This window comes from Cydia fagiglandana, chromosome 8 (assembly GCF_963556715.1).
Source record: "Cydia fagiglandana chromosome 8, ilCydFagi1.1, whole genome shotgun sequence".
NCBI lineage: Eukaryota > Metazoa > Arthropoda > Insecta > Lepidoptera > Tortricidae > Cydia > Cydia fagiglandana.
In genome coordinates, this window is record NC_085939.1 from 347,386 (window position 1) to 366,217 (window position 18,832).

Here is an 18,832-nt window from a genome sequence, read left to right on the forward strand (position 1 = left end):
TTGTCAATATTACCTACAAAATACCCATGGAGGTTCGCGGGCCGCAAGTGAGAGGTTCGCGGGCCGCTGGTTGCCGACCGCTGCTTTAATGGATAAGGTTAGGCCAGAAGGCAGTTCAACAAATTTTAAATTAATTCAAAACATTGTGACAACAACAACAACTCACTGCTAAGAACAAGGAGGACAGCAACCCATAAACCAGCATGTCAATAATCATTTCTAGAGTAACAGTTTCTTAAAACTTTAATTATGCTTATTGTGATACCAAATAAAGTTTTTAATGTTACAAAATGCTTAAATGCAGTTTGCTTTAAAATAAATCCGTAGAAGTCTTGGTACAAACTAAAAGGCTGTCGGTGTAATCCCGCCGCTTTGTCGCTCTGATCGCGTTGCTAGGATTTCTCTATTCCCGTTCCAAGCTAGCTACTAGCGCGCAGAACCGCTAGCATATGACCTCAGGAACCATAGCAGCTAAGCACAAGCTAAGCGTAGTAGAGAGAGTAAGCACTTTAACGGCCTGCTAAGGCTGCGGATACCTATTTGTAAGCCACGCCCGCCAGTTCCTTCTCTCCCCGCTAGCAAGCACGGATTTAAGTAGTAGAGAAACGATTTCGCGTTACTAATTAATGTATGCCCGGGTCAAGCTAACTGGATATATCATATATTTATGAAGCTCGGATCGTTGCGCTGCGTCTCATCTCACCTCCCTTTAGGCTTGACGGCCGACTGCCATTGCTTGCGTCGCATAGGAGGCATTTACGACTGCAACGCATGAGAAAAAAAAGAGAAGTCGAACTGCGTAAAGCGGAATGTAGAAATCATGAAATCAAATATGCAAATAAATCTTAAATCTCAAAATCGATATTATTATTAAGTAGGTCTTAGAGACTTAAGACGAGATGAAAACTTTATTTTAAAGTGAAACCATGCACTGCCGCGGTTCAAAGATCCTATTATTTCTCGATGCAGGACCTTAGACTGATTCTCTGAGCATCCAGCTCGGCAAGGGATTGCAGTAATCCGCACTCGACAACCAATCTATCTGCTTTATACTTCAAGCAAAAACGGTCCTTACGCGAATGTGATAAAAAGTATGGCGTTTAAAAGATATGTTGTTGGAGTATGATCGCCGGTGCCGGCGACACTCCGCGCCCTCTTTTTTCTCCAACCCTCTTGCGACTCGAGTGATCCATTCGCATTATTATCTCGTTTATCTTTCACCGTATTGTGAAGAAAATTCAATTTGTTATCTCGTAATTTTTGCAACGCCAGGCAATTTATTGTTAACAGGTTGTTTTAAAGCGTAATTAACAAATTTCTAACTGTTGTATGCCCAAACATTTCAAAAAAGGTTAAAAAGCAAACTCTTGTTACCTGACAGTGCGGATTATCGCGCTAACCGCTGCTGACAGTTTTAGGCTGTATGCCTCCAAATTCAATTCAATTTTATTTATTTAAAAGATAACAGAGGCAAAGTGGAGTGGATTGAGAAGCAGCGTGGCGCTCTCTTGTGTCAGAGGCCAAGATCCTTTTTGGGTCACTGGGCCAGTGATGTATGTATGTATGTATGTATGCATGTATGTAAAAGATAACATTGGTCTGGGGATTAATAGCATATTTTACAGGAGCGCAGGTGGCCTAGCGGTAATGGGGCCCACTGATTAACAGTCCGCCGGACAGTATCGGCCTGTCAGTTATTCGAAACTGTCAAAATTTTGTTCTAACTGACAGGCTGATAAGTTGATAACGTCTGGCGGACTGTTAATTAGTGGCCCCTGTAAGAGCGTGCGACTTTCAACGTTGACGTATCTGGAGGCCGCGGGTTCGAACCCCGGCTCGTACCATGAACTCGGTTCGTAACTTATGTACGAAATATCATTTGATATTTAGCAGTCGCTTTTCGGTGAAGAAAACATCGTGAGGAAACCGGACTAATCTCAATAAGGCCTAAGTAAGTAAGTTTACCCTCTGGGTTGGAATGGAAGGTCAGATGGCAGTCGCTTTCGTATAAACTAGTGCCTACGCCGATGCCTGGGATTCGTTGCCAAGCGGACCCCGGACGAGGAAGATGATGAGCATTTGTTACATGTAATGTACCACCACGGTGACATGTATGTACACAGCTCCTGATAGTAACCTCGTGGAACCCCATTTTACTCGAGCCGTTGGAATTATCTGTATCCACTATATTTAATTAAATCTAAATCTAAATAATAAATATGGTCCTTCCTTAGATAGAACGCTAATTAGACCGTCGAAGAGAACAGTCGTCCAGATAAACACAAAGGGAAGATAAAACGCGAAGTAGGTCAGAATTACACAGCTCGGGACCTTGTAAAGAGAATGTAAATAAAACTCTCCTAATTTTGAAACAATATTAAATATCCCGAAATTGTAAAGCTATGTAAAAATGCTAAATTATGGCAAACTCGCTTCATTTAATTTATTAAACAATTGTCTTTTAAAAATGTTGAGTTGTATTGCTTTATCTAAATATTCATATTTTACGTAACGGGAGTATAAAAAAAACCTGAGCGCTCGGGGTAGCTATTTTTTTATTTAGCGAGCGTTAGCAAAGATCTCCGTTTCAGCTTGGGCAAAAATGCTTTCGTAACTTTTGATTGTCCGGAACTATGGCCGGAATCCGGATGCTCTCCTCTGTAGGTCGCATTTCCCAACCGACTGCCGTATTCGAACTTCAAGATATTCACAAGAGACGACACGTACAGATCCATTCTAGATAGTTTAGATATCAACTAACAGCCGTATTCGAACAATGATCGAGTCACGTCAAATACTAGAGATTGAAACGATATGGATTGGAATGTCAGTGCCAAACAAGTGTCAAAAATTGACGTTTTTGTTTGAAGAAATGTCAATTTTGACACTTGTTTGACACTGACATATCTAGTCCATATCGTTTCTAGATCTATTAATTGACTTATCTTAAAGTTAGTATCGGGCCGTAATTCTCTTTTGCAGCGCGATTCGGGCAACCAATGTCACTTTTACGTTAGATAGAGTAAGATATCTATTAGATGTGAATTGGATCTCTGAGTCATATCCTGTGGAAAACGTTCAAGAGTATCTCCAGAATCGCGGAAATGTCAAATTTGACAGGTTAAATCTTAAAAATATCGTTATCGTATCTTAGTGATGACTAAAAGATATATAATAGATTTCTATTTCAAAATCCGAATCGGGCCCCGATTCCCGTATAATTTTTGTGAGCAGGTTACGTACCTATTTTTTTCCGCTTGGTCCATTTTTTGGAAAGTTCATAATGACTGTTATTGCCATAATTGAGTTAAGCGCCATCTGGGTTTATGGCACTTAAGACCACTGTGAGTTCGCTGTGACAATGACTCAAATTGAATCACAGAACGTTGCAAATATTTTTACATTTTTAAGCTTATTGCTAGTTCTACAGCTCACAGAGGCACTAGTATAGTTTATGTGACTGCTACATAACAAAAGGTATTGTAATACGAGATGCGAGTTTAAGAAACGAGCGTAAAAAGCGAGTTTCATAAAAACAACCGACGAGTGTTCTTATTCCTAATTATGTAGGTACAGTCACCTGCAATAATATGTTACTCTTCGAAGGCCGCAAAAATATGTGACACGCTCTTACGGCTCTATAAATAAGATCGTGTCAGATATTTCTGCAGCCTTCGTTGTGTAACATATTATTGCAGGTGACTGTACAGCACGTACGCTGCTTTATCTACACACTTATTCACACTTAGAGAGTGCTCTATGACGTGTTCAGCAACCGCAAGTTACGACCGCCATTGCAGCATTTAGGGCCCGATTCGGATTTTGAAATAGACATCTATTAGATACCTTTTAGACATCACCAAGATACGATAACGATATATTTAAGATCTCACCTGTCAAATTTGACATTTGCGCGATTCTGGAGATACTCTTGACCGATTTCCACAGGATATGACATAGAGATTCAATTTACATCTAATAGATATCTTATACTCTATCTAACGTAAAAGTGACATTGGTTGCCCGAATTGCGCTGCAAAAGAGAACTAGTTGATATCTAAACTATAACGTATCTATAATGGATCTAGTATGTGTCGTCTCTTGTGAATATCTTGAAGTTCGAATACGGCAGTTAGTCACATAATAAAACATCATCTCGACCGATACTAGAAATAAGGTCAAAACAAATTCCTTTGTTTTTCAGCGATTTTCAAAATTTAAGCATCCTTATTAAATCGATATCGATGTTATTATTACGTAACAATAACATTATTTATCATATCAAAATCATATTATATTTTGTGTGACTATAGATCCTATACAAAAAAGGAGTTTTCACATATAATAAAAACAGTTTAGCTTTATGCTTGCCGTAATTTACGGTTTTCGAAAGCACCGTAGGGGGTTTATCGATAAAATAAAATATAATCTTTACACAGCAGTATGCTGTAGAAGATGCTAGTTTTGCAATATTTTTCTGTCAGCACATACCATCAGCCGTAAAAGCGCTTGGCGAATTTATCAATGAATTCGTTCATAATTTATCTATGCAAATTACGCAACTCACTGTACACTCCAAGTATTGCCGACTCTTGAAAATTTAAATACTACTTCTCTAGCTTTACTTAGGCACCTTATGAATATTCATTAGACTTAAGTAAATAGCGTCATTCACGTGAGACATATAAATATTACCACGCTGGCTGGGTACGTTCGTGCGTGTTAATACGCGTTTAATATTTTTACGACTTACTTCTTAACGATCCACATACTTATTACATACCTTTCCCATGCCCGCACGTAGTGGGCGTGACAGTGACAAACTGTGCTGACACCACAGAGAGCGATACTACGCAATGTTTTGCGTCCTTGCTTAGTAAATAGTCATGCAGCCGCCGTCAAAAAACCGCTCCTAATATATAGAAGTCACGATCTCATTTTAAAACATCATGCTTAAATTACATGGATCTTGGCAAGAATGTTAACGTAACATATCTTTGTTTAGTACCTATATAGCTTCTAGTTTGAATTAGACAAAGAGTATTACTCCCTCTAATTTCTTTGTATTAAAATACCAACTCGCCGCTTTGGACTCAGTGGAGCGCAGAGCCAGGAGGATGATTGGCGACAAGAAGCTAACGGCTAAGCTTCAGTCTTTGGCCCATCGGCGGAAAGTCGCCAGCCTGTCGGTATTCTACAGGTTGCACTTCGGGGAGTGTGCCCAAGAGCTACACGAGCTTATTCCACCGTCCCCATTCTACCATCGGACTTTTAGACGCACGGCCGGTTTCCATCCTTACTTGGTAGATATTCCACCAATTCGCACGAAGCGCTTTGCTTCTACTTTCCTTATGCGCACTGCCAAGGAATGGAATTCCTTGCCGGCGTCTATATTTCCGTGTTCTTATAACCCGGCAACCTTCAAATCAAGAGCGAACAGGCACCTTCTGGGCGAGCTCGCTCCATCGTAGGCCACGTCTACGCCTCGGCTAGTCTGTGGCCATGAGTAAGCCCATTCACAATAAAAAAAAAATACAATTTCTCGAAATGAAAATATGTTACTAGTATGTTCATGTCAAGTCAAATATGTTATTTCAGAATGTCGTTTTAAAATGAGACGGGTAGGTGGTGACTCCTAAAATCTATGCAATAGACTTCACGGTTGACACATTATTTATATGGACGTTAAAGCTAAGCTATGAAATAAATGTTTCAGGCCAACTGCCATAAACACGTGTATGCAGTTCTGCTGGCGTCGTTATCACACGCGCGCGTTCGAACAACTTGTTACCCGCTATCTTCCCGCCACGCGAGCATTGAGATAACTCCTTGAAGACGGAATATGTTCGTGACAGCATTCTCCGTGCCTTCAGGTATCCCTCCAAACAATCTCTGTATGTCGTAGTGGAAACATTAAATTAAACTACGTTATAAAACTTATAATAGTTATTTGTTTTACAAGGGGGCAAAGTTGTTGTTTAATCGCTCGTGCTAATATTGATACCCGAGCAAGCGAAAGATTCCAAAATTGAACCACGAGCGTAGCGAGTGGTTCGAAAATTGGAATCTTGAGCGTTGCGAGGGTTTCAAAGCACGAGGGTTAAACAAAATTTGCCCCCGAGTGAAACACAAAATCATATCCAAATGAATGATATTTAAACATTTATCATCCAAAATCATCATTTAAAAGTCAATTCTACCAGCAAAGATAAGTAAACAACTTAAAAATTGCATTTTATTACTTTGCCTCACATGTGAATATAAAATGCAACTTTGCTATCAGGTGTTTGAAGTGCAAAGTAAGCCTTTCAGGGCTGGTGTGGTGAAAAATATCTTTCTCGTGCTTGGTTGGCTAATCAGTATACATAATACATAACAGGAAAACGTTGCTTTATGATTAGGTCACGATTTGCCGGATTCTTGTTTTGCCGGACTCCTGTTTCCGGGCTTACTTTAGTACGTTACAGTCCGACTACTTAAACGAAAATCCGACAAAACAAGAATCCGGCGAATCGGGTACTAATATCCATAATGTTCGTGTTCAAATTATACTCATTTAAAATGCGTTAATAAAATAACACTGACCTTCCAAAAACGGCCCTAAGTCGGGTCTTGTGTTTCTCAAAATTGAATAAAGAAACTCTGTTGCCTTTTCCCTTTGAAAGATTAAGTAGGAACTTTGAAATTATGGTTCTGCAAAATGTCAGGCCATTGTTACAACGATGGCGATGGGTAAATTATCGGATACCTGATAATACATCCATTATAGCTCAGTAGAAGCCATTATAAATCCTTTGTGCCAATCATTTAGTTCAACTTGGCCATTAATCATTATGGTACTGTTACACACAACATTAATATGATGCTATCTTTTTTACGAAAGCTACATTTTTCTTCTGCAAATGTATTTACGCTATTTACGTAGTTGCCGCAGTGACCCCTCGTATTTCAGCCCGGGTAAGCCTGATATCCGGCTTTTTCCGTCGCATCCGCTTAAAAATGGCCAACTTCCGACTTGCTGAGCTTTCAAAAGTAGGATTTCGTCCACAAATTGCAAACGTTTTTAAAACTTAAAACACAATATAATATTGGGATTTTTCTTGTTTGCTTTATCAATTTAAAATATGGTTAAATAAACAAATGAGAGTTCGACCTTATATGATAACAACTCCACAAAAGATATAATAAGCGAATACAATACTTATGCGGCCCCGACACTATCATTGGTAATGACATTAAATTTCATGACGCTCCAGCGTTTGGTTCAGTCAGGTCATGATGTTCTTAAATCTCCCCACACACTTATCAGTATTTCTATCAGTATTTTCATCATTACTTGTCACGGGGAATTTTAAGTTATTATTTTCCTAACCGTTCTTAGTTATATTGAAGTGTACGCTTTAAGAACACAAAACGAAGACATTATTCAATCACGGATTCAAATATTTCTAACCTGTCGTAACTATACTATACTGTGGCAACTCTATGCCCGAAGAGCCAGAAAAATGCAGAAAAAGAAATAGGTAATTAAAAAGAATATTAATTTAGTTTCAACCTTTTCGTGCATGCGTGCGTCATGTGTAAAAGATTTGTAGTTAAATAAAGCGGCCAAGTGCGAATCGGACTCGCCCATGAAGGGTTCCGTAGCAGCAAGTAACATAATAAAATTGTGGTTTACGATACGTCTAAACGTATTAAAAAAAATACGTATTAGATCTCGTTCAAACCAATTTTCGGTGGAAGTTTGCATGGTATTGTACATCATATATAAATTTTTAGTTTTATCATTCTCTTATTTTAGAAGTTACAGGGGGGGGGGGGGGGGTCACATTTTACCACTTTGGAAGTGTCTCCCGCGCAAACTATTCAGTTTAGAAAAATATGATATTAGAAACCTCAATATCATTTTTGAAGACCTATCCATAAATACCCCACACGTATGGGTTTGATGAAAAAAAAATTGAGTTTCAGTTTTAAACATGGGGAACCCCCAAAATTTATTGTTTTTTTTTCTATTTTTGTGTGAAAATCCTAATGTGGTCCACAGAATACATCTACTTACCAAGTTTCAACAGTATAGTTCTTATAGTTTCGGAAAAAAGTGGCTGTGACATACGGACGGACAGACAGACAGACAGACACGACGAATCCATAAGGGTTCCGTTTTTTGCCATTTGGCTACGGAACCCTAAAAATGTATCCAAAAGTTTTTTTTTTATTCTTACCACGAACCGGGAATCAAACTATTCTTAAAGTACAGTCAGCATCGTATAGTAGGTAGCATCCAAAGTATTCAAATAGTTCGGTTCACCATATAATATGTCTGGCGTACTGAACTATTTGAATATTTTGGATGCTACCTACTATACGACGCTGACTGTACCTACTGGATTCTTCTTATATGTAAGAATGTATGACGTATTTGGTTAAGAAAAAAGGTATTACCTGTTATATAACTTAGTTAACTTACCTATAATAAAAATATTTTGTTTTTATTTGGTTAGTAAAGTAAAAATGGCTATGGCAGAAATTTAATTGATGTTTTGAAGAAAACTGAATGCAAATTATTTCGTCTCAAAGATCTATATTTTGGTTCCTTCGAACTTTATCTGAGTATCTCTTTTCGTTTCAGATCCTTATGAATAAGTCCTTAGTATCGCATTTTTCTGTCGCATTATATATATTATGCTGAGGGAAGGACTTTTAAGACACAGGTTTTTGGGTTATCCGAAATACTAATACTTACTTATTAAAAAAGTGGTTAGGATTTTGCTGATTAAAACTAATCGGGGTTTCTGCGGTTGACCTGACGTTTAGCAAAAACAATGTCTGTGGAGGTTCGAAGTAAGAAGGTATAACAAAAAGAGTCCGTCATAAAGCAAGTTCGAACGGGATAGTCTTATGGAACATTCAATAGGAGTAGCATAGAAAGCGCAATTACCAATTACGCTTGTTTTTAGTTCTATAATGACGTTCCAGAACCATTACGGCTGTGCTCGCGGTCTAATATGGAGGCTTCTAGAAGAAAAGCTTGTGTGGCTATAATACTAGCCTTTTCTCTGAAAAAGAAAATTAAAAGAAAACATTGGGCCAGAAAATGGCTTTCTCTTAAATCATATTCGCATGTGAATTTATTAAAAAATATTGTACTTACGGAAGCTGATGACTTATTTTTAGCTTCTTTTTTTACATATTGGGGATGTGTAGGATCCCATAAATTCGGGAAGGATTCATACGTTAGTATGAATTGTTTTAAGAGATCGTCTTTACTGTAATATTCGGTATCGTCGTCCGCGAACTCAGCGGGGGCCGGCGGAGCGATAAAGTCCTCCATTTATTTACGAATAGCTAGGTGATTCTAAAGAAATTTCTTTTAGTATAATAATTTCAAATTTCCAAGCTAAATTATATAATTTCAAATTTGAAATTTGTCAGCTATGAATTAAGGTGACAGACCATTTCCAACGACAGCTGCACTACTGTTCATTTTACTATGGAAATTGACAATGACAGCGACGCGTTCAGTACCGGTAGTGCAGCTGCAGTTAGAAATGGAATGTTACCATTACAATAAACCATGCCGTAAACACAAACTATTCATTCTCACTTAGTCATAAAACTTTTTAAGCTTTACAGGCCCGATTTAGTTAATATGTTTTATCCCTTTCTTACAAATACATAAGTCAAAATGACAGATAAAGACCAAAACGAGAAGAACAAATCTATTCATAGCTAATTCAGGCCAGTAACGCGTTTATGAATAATGCCATAAAACCAGAGAGTTTATAGGATAGGTGCATACAACATGTTATTATATAAGGCCATATACAGAACATACAGAATAGGGATGTAGACTATATTTAAAAAAATATATTGAACTCTGTGCACGAAATAAAACGCAAAAGGGAATATTACGCAAAAGTCGACGTAGGGTCCACTAGCAATTTCAGAGGGTCTACTTCGAAATGCGAAAATCGAAATTTCGTTATCAGTCTCTAACGCAAGAGTGATAAAGAGGCAGAAAACGAAATTACGCGTTAAGCCCTCAGTATGTGCTAGAGGCGCCCCCTACGCAGAGTATTGCGTAATATTATTATATTTCCCTGAATAGGGAATATTACTCGATACTCTGCGTAGGGGGCGCCACTACAACAATCCATCACAATCTGGGGTCTACCGCGAAACACGAAATTTCGTTATCTAACCTCTCTATCACTTTTCATCATCATCATCCTCACTTTTGCATATTCGAACGATAAAGAGGCAGATAACTAAATTTAGATTTTCGCGTTTCCCGGTAAAAATATAATTAAATTGTTGTAAACAACATAAAATAAAAGGTTTTTAATTTTTATTTCATGTATGGAAACTTTTAGAAAGGGACAGAGATTTTCTTTGTGCATCGTATTCTGCATGTTTTCCTTTTTTCTTGAGAGTCAAGTGAAAATAAACTTTAGAGCAATGATAATAGAGTAGGTATACTTCACTTGTTGATTTAAATGCCAGTAATGACTCTTGTTAGTATAAAACCTTCTTCTAAAGTACTTTAAATGACGGAATGAGGGATTAGAGTGATGCGCTCCACTCACTATCAGTATAATGTCATTATTTTGACATTTCTTCAAAAATATTAAAAATGTTTAATAACTTCATTATCGTCCATCATTCTTTCTGTCATTTCTGATTCCATCATTCTAACCAATTCACTGTCAGTATAATGTCATTTCTAGTATCATTACTTTGACATAACTCCAATACTGACGGAAATTATTAAAATAAACTTCATTACTTGCCGTCATTCCTTCATGACACTCCCTACACTATCACTAAAAACGTCATTCCGTCAAAGTAATGTCAGTATCCATGATAGTGTCGGGGCCGTATTAAATATGCTTGATTAAAAATACCTTGAAAACGACTTCATTGTTGTTTATTATTTCTTTCACTTCCTCAATTCCAAAAAACGTACTTATAAAGATATTAATATACGCCAAACGGCGAATTAAGCGGTCTGAACCGACAAAACAAACTTCCCAAAAGCAACACGGGGATAATACAAATATAATGCCTCAGGCGTGAAAAATGAATTGTCAAGCGTCGTAACGCCCGTAAACTTTACGAAGCTTCCCTCAACGGAAATACGGCAGAAAATGCCGTCTGATTTACATCGCATTACGATGGCGGGACCGCCAATGAGCATACATCATAACTTTGAAGCGAAAAACTGAATATACAAGACAAATTCGTCAGAATTGAGATCACAATAACTTATAAGATTTCATGTTTTCGCCAAGACAGACTGATTATTTTGTTTTATTTTTGATCATGTTACTTTAGAAATGATAAGAACCGGTACAGACGAACTGCAGCCCGACTCTAACTTGTATTGAAACTGCACGCCGACGTTGCAGTTGGCGTGCCGTCAGCGTGCAATTCCCATAAAAATCGCAGTCTGGATGGAGTCCGTCTGTATCGGCCCTAATAGTCTATACTCGACAAATAAATAAAAACGGTGAAAAATAAAGATACTACTCCTAAAAATACGTGTGATACCTCATTGCATTTGGAAAGATGTAGTTATTGAAACATGTATTCGATGCGTTTATTAGCACATTTTTTAAATCTAAATCTTACGGGACGACCTGGACACATTTCTCAGCAAATTGGACGGATGCTGCAGTTAATCGGGAGGATTGGCAGTCTAGGGGGGAGGCCTTTGCCCAGCAGTTGGACACCTTATAGGCTCGTTAAAAAAAAAAACTACAAAAACTACATAATTGACAGCACATTTCTTTTGAAGATTAGGTACCTACATGATAATCTCCTAGACAATTACCTCCTACGGAAGTAATCTACAACGACTTCCGACAAATTACTTTTTAAGTAATGCCTATTATTTATTCATCAGAAAGGGCGAAGACTGAGCAAGATCAACTCGTTTTCGCTATTCGAATTATAATATCAGAGTTACATTTTTAATGTCGATGAGTCTTGGCTGTCTCTAATCTCAGCCAAGTAAAGGTAATCCATTGGGAGCAGGGCTATAGGTACATATGAACTATGAGTCTATGTGAGTTATTAACCAGTAGCTGGTTTGGGGCAAAGCAGCTGACATACAGACTATATTTGTCTTACAAAAGAGAGCCATTCGTTCTATATATAATTTAAGGGTGCGTGAATCATTAAGAGAACTTTTTAAAGAAATTAATATTTTAACTGTAGCTTCCCAATACATATATGATAGTATTATTTATGTTGTTAAGAATCTAGACTCCTTCACTAAGAATTCTGATGTCCATAACTATAATACTAGAAATAAAAATAAGCTTGCTATCAGAAAGTTTCGTGTTCGTAAAGTACAGAAGTCATTCGTTGGGCAATGCATTCATTTTTATAACAAGTTACCTGAGGATGCTTTAAGATTACCCTTTCCAGCTCTTAAGAATTACTTAAAAAAGTCATTGATGTTGAAGGCTTATTACAGAGTCGAGGACTACTTGACAGACAAACATGCATGGTCCAAACCAGAAACTGTAATAACGACAAGTAGCAATTAAAAACATTGTATTATGTGTAGAGTTAAAGGTGACTCAGCTCAGGTAAGAAAGCACATCAAATTGTATGAAAGCATCTCATAACAATCAGTTAGATTCATATAATATGTATTCTCATTTCTTTTATTGATTTTATTTTCTTTTCCTTTTGTAAGATTTGATTTGTTTTCTGAAAGAGCTACGTATTTGTGATTTCATGTGCATATATGTTTATTTTTTATATCAAATTCTATAAAGTTATGTACTCACTGAGTATAATTGCATGAATTCTATAGTAACTTAAATTGTATTAATTACTCGTAATGCATGTTAATTATAAGATGTAATAATGTTTTGAAAAGATGTGTCCCGCCGAGTTTGTTGCCGGTCCCATATTGGGATACCCTCCTCCAATTGAGGGGGGATTTAAATCTTCTCGGGGCAGAGGTGTACGGTTGGAGCCGGTAAATTTATTTGACGTTCATAAGCGCATTGTAATATGCCTACTTGAATAAACTATTTTTTATCTTTTTTTATCTTATCTAGCAGAAATACCTAATTAAAAATAAATAGTTAATTAAACTAATATATAGTAGTGTACCCTATGATGGGCGTGGAACCAGTAATGGGACAAAAAACCACAAATCCTGTAAAATAAGTGTCTAAAAGTAGTTTATAAACACTGCCTGTATATTATCATAAATAAGAGTCCTAGAGCTGTTTCAGTTTGAATTTTTATTAAATTTGGTCGTTTTTTAAGAAATTGGCGTCAACCCAAAAGTTGTCGTGTCACTGAAAAAAAATACCACTACGAATTCTTAACAACTTCGCTAAGAGAGGTGAGTTAATTTATTAAATTTTAATTAATTAATACTTGATGAAAACTAAAATGTGTTTTGTTAATTGCATTTACCATGAGATAAGGTATACAACATACTATGTTGTGAGTCCACAGATGTAAAAAAAATAGTGGTATATGGCCCAATCCCATTATAGGAGCTGTAAAACTGCATACCTCCTATAATGGGAAATTTACATAATGATGCTTGCCATGCCATCATTTCATGTTTAAACAATACAGAAGTAAAATGTAGTTACGAAATATGTCAACCAGGAGGTATGCTCGGACTTCGGATAAATTAATATCGTTTTTTAGTGTGGGTCAAATCTTGGTAGCCGAGTTTGAGCCACTTTCCCGTTTTCCGATTGAGTTGAAATTTTGTATTCGTAATTAAATATGCAAATCGGATGATAATGCAATATTATGATAACATGGACCAGATCTGATGACCTATTTCAATATTTTATACTGATAGAGTAGTGTCCATTACTGGGGGGCCCATTACTGGAGCTTTGGTGTCCATGACTGGAGAAAAATAGCATAGTTTTAATTTGTTAAGTATGTGGAAACTCATTGCAGTATCTTTGATACAACACGCCTGAAACATGAAAGACGGGTAGGACTTTCATCTTTCAATACGCTAAGCGGTAGACCATTCACATGTATTAGGGAAATATCACAAATACTCCAAATTCCCTCTTAAATGTCCCATGACTGGCGCTGTTACTATATAAATGATTCTTTAAGTGATTTTCAAACCCAGTACGGATATGATGATGGTCGCTTTTGTCTACGTGACAGCGTGATAAAACGGTGTCCGTCACTTTCTATCCCACGGTGTTCAAAAGTAACAGTTATTTTATCAGGTGGATAAAGCCATCCATAATACGCCGGCAGTAGGTTCGTGTTCTTCTCTCACTGACTGAGCATATTTTAAGCGTGAGCGGAATGAATGAGCATTCTCGGGAGTCTCGGGACCGCAGTTATCATAATACATATATGCTTTTGTATTGAATTTTTTTGTGTGTTATAATATAATAATAAAAAAAGATATCATTTAGTTCCCTCAGGCATAATAAATATTCCTCATTTTTAGAAATAATCTTCATAATAAGTAGCTAAGTGCGTTTTAAAAGTTTTTCTATCGAGTGAAAGTCAAGTCCCTAGAGAAAGGCCTCAAGATTGCTAAGGGGTTAAAGGTCCGTTTTTATAGTTTTTCGTAAATAACTCGTAATCGGTGACCCGTAGCACATTTAATCAGACCTAACGTAACGGTGCAGACTCGACTGCCTCTACTGTAAGCTTCACTTGTTTTCTGTACCCATAGGTACAAGTACGAGTACAAGTACCTATACGCTAACGTCTGTGTAACTTACTTTCTATACATCTCTCTCGCACTAATATGTCAGCAACCAGCTTGCAACCAGCTTATTCTGTCGCTCAACCAACTTTTAAATTATACGCCATCCCACATAAAGGATTTTATGCCTCAGCTGATTGGTTCGGATTGTCAGCGCCGAGCGACCGAGGTTAGCCGCCGCCGGTAATGGCCTAGCTTATTTGACAGAAGCATTCACAGCTTCCCATCTAATAGAATATAATGAAAATTATGTTTACTTGTGTTCGTAGTTGTGTGTTGTAAGTATTGCGTCCTACGCCAATACCTAAAAATAAGTGTTCAATTCTAAAAATAAGTGTTCAATTCTAAAAATAAGTGTTCAATTCTAAAAATAAGTGTATTATACTCGTATTTTAATGGTTAGTAACGAGAGTATCTAGACGAGATGCTCAGTTACGAGGCAGTCATTGTACTAACAAGCACAGTCTATCTAGAAATTTATATGAAAAGGAAATGAGCAGCGCGCAAATACCACACCGCAGCCGCATACTCTGTGGTGTAGGTTAGCCCATTCCCATTATAGCTTTAATATCAAAAGCCATTCTTATTTAGTCTGCATTATGAGCTCATTTAATGGACGCGAAGTGCTTGCGTAATTAATAAAGCCTCAATTCGCATTGGTGCCTCAATTCATTAAGGCAGTGAAATTTGCGAGTGTCCGATCTTATTGCCGGAGCGTTGAATTATGAATGAACATGGGGACAGCAGGCGAGGCGAGGCGGGGCGGTCAACAGAGTCGAGCCGAGCCGAGCCCGCCTCACTCACGTTACTCACGTATTTTACGACTAGTGTACACGACTGAGGTACCTTTATGTGTACGTTTTATATCTGATCAAGCTGCTACGCCGATCTTGTGCGTCTAAATTGGTTGATCTATACCTAGCTAGATTTATTTATTACGGTAACAACGGTTCACTTTTTGTACGTGTATACATCACTTTCTTCTACAATGGTATCCAAAATTGGGGCGATGGGGTGTGTATTTATTTAAATAGGTACCTCAGTTTATATTTTGATTGGATCTAGTACATCTAGGTACATACTTGTAAAAAAGCAACTTGTAGGTACAAAGTTTAAAACCTCATTAATAATTTGACGAAGACAGGTAATGTAAGACATGTAATTAAAATACTTATATACTTACTTAAATGTTTTATTAGTACCGTTGGCTGATTTGGCATGCCGCGTGTTTGAAGTATTTGATTTTGAACTAATGAACTCTGTTTACCGAGTCATATAGAACTGACGCCAGACAATGACATGCACTGTGGTGTGTATTTGTTTCTGTATGCCATACCTGCCCGTTGTGGCGTCAGCTGGCCCGCCACAGACACAACACGCTACTCCGCAACTTCGTACGTCACAGTCATCTTGAAGACATTGTATCCTCCGCCTAACGGGCTTTTATGGGCACTTTAAAATAAACGATTTGTCCGTTCTTAGTATACCAGGGCACTTTGTAGCACATGTATTATATGTAGGGTTGCAGTAAAAATTACATGTACCTAAGCACTAACTGTAACTACCTTGTTTGCTCAGAGCTTCTTGTTTTGATGACATTGTCACAATACAAATGCTTCAAAAAATAAAACAATTGAAATTCAAGAACCTAAATAAAAGTAGCAGTGGGACACGTAAGGCTCCAAATAATAATAATAAGCCCGCAGGGCAGCTTGTGGCGAGCTGTTGGGGAGTAACGACCCCACGGACCCGAGTGCTCCCGAGAGTCGGTCAGGGTCTCCGTCTCCGGCGTGTCTTCGTCGGTCGGAGTGGACCCCAAGGGGACCCGCAGGACTCTCAGCTCTGGCTTGCCTTCATTGGCCGTCCAGAGAGGAGTCGCTAGAGCTATATGCTCCAGGGGTGGAAGTGAAAGATGCGAGTTGGCACAGTGGCTGTTAAGTCACTGGGTAGAAAGCGGCGCACACCTCTCGACACCCCTGAGCCGCTCACACCGATGTTGCTCCTGGTCGTCTTCGCGACGGCAGTTTCAGGGGCCCATCTAGTTAGCGGCGAGTCACCGCCTGCCTCGATGACGGTGTTAACATTGTTATGGCAGGTGTCCGGACCTCTTTTACAATAGCCCAGTCTCATTGTCCACCCAAACATCAATCCATAGAGCGGAATACTGTTCACTTTTTCTACAATAGTCCCAATGCCTGCTGCGACCGGTTCATGGGTGTCTATTGTTGCGCCTGTGAACGGGTTCCAGCAGGCGTTCTACATGACATTAAAGCTCTCCAAGGGGCCTCTACGTGTTGGATCTATATCCCCACGCAAGCCTATCAAAAGACCGGGATTTATAGGCCCGTGAAATCCAAAAGGAGACACAAAATAATAATAAATAAATGTAGCAACAACTTTCAAAAAAGTGCGTTTTTTTTATGTAAATAGTTTTATTTATGTTCTTTGTTATCACCCGTTTATTGATTGCCATCATCATTATTCCCAATAATTATAGTGTTGTGATGTTTAAGATTTTTTACTACTTTACTTAACGTTAAAAACATTTAACAATAAAAATTAAGAAGAATGTTGGACAAAATTCTATAAATTTGAAACATTCTAATAAAATATAAAAATATAATTTTTGTTCCAATGTTACAGGCTTTATTTTTCTGAGCGTGTAGGTTAATATGGGCTTATATCAGCATCCAGATGATTTTAAATAAAGCTTGACTTTGGGAATCATCATTTTCTAATAATATAATTAATACTGACTTAGGAAAAGAACGATAACTCTATACACAATAAAATGTTCCCTTCACATTTTTGTTTATACCTACGATACCCACTATTGTTTATACCTACGATACCTACTATTGTTTATACCTACGATACCTACTATTGTTTATACCTACGATACCCACTATTGTTTATACCTACGATACCTACTATTGTTTATACCTACGATACCTACTATTGTTTATACCTACGATACCTACTATTGTTTATACCTACGATACCTACTATTGTTTATACCTACGATACCCACTATTGTTTATACCTACGATACCTACTATTGTTTATACCTACGATACCTACTATTGTTTATACCTACGATACCTACTATTGTTTATACCTACGATACCTACTATTGTTTATACCTACGATACCTACTATTGTTTATACCTACGATACCTACTATTGTTTATACCTACGATACCTACTATTGTTTATACCTACGATACCTACTATTTACTCTAGTTCTCTCGTTTCATACCAATGGAACTAAAATTTGACAACCTGTTTAGCCTGGCGGGTATTGGTATATAGGTTGTAATTCGGTTGAAAAACGTTTTTGTTTTAATAATTACATACCACGAAGTAAATGAACGAAGAAAATACCTCAAATATAGGCTATTCAAACTAACAACAGTCGTACCTACCTATGCACAAAGTTGTTTGGGAATGAAGAAACTCCTAGAAAACCTTGAACACTGATTTCTTCAAACTTCTATGAAAACTTTTAATAGGTAAATCGATCGTGGGGTCGCGATTGACTTCAATATCAAAGGTTACAAGGAATTGCATAAAATAGCAATCTATATTTTAAATTGCTTATATTTGCATAAAATTGGTAAGTTTTCAAATTAAAGGCAGGGTCCTAGAATGTGCATTTTGTAATTGGCTTATTAACACGGTATTAGGTAAATACATTTTAATTAAAATGTTAATAAATATTGATGTACAATTGTAAAAATACAAATATAACTGATTGTGGTTGTTGGTTGGTTTTTCACTACCAAGATATATGAAGTAAAAGATTCATAGTCCTCGAAATTCTACTATTAATAGTCTGGGTAAAATCTAAACCGTAAGAGACGCGCAGGATAAAAACTGGTGGAAGCGGTCTGATCCACATACCATGAAGCCTCATTTAGACGGATCAAGAACTTGCGTGATATATTCGACACATGCCAGCAAAGTCTTCTTGCGAATCCTGAACAAGCGGCTAGAGAACTATATTGCCAGGCAAATACCCAGGGAGCAGGCAGGATTTGTAAGGGGTAGAGGTACTCGGGAGCAAATACTCAACGTGAGGCAATTGATTGAGAAATG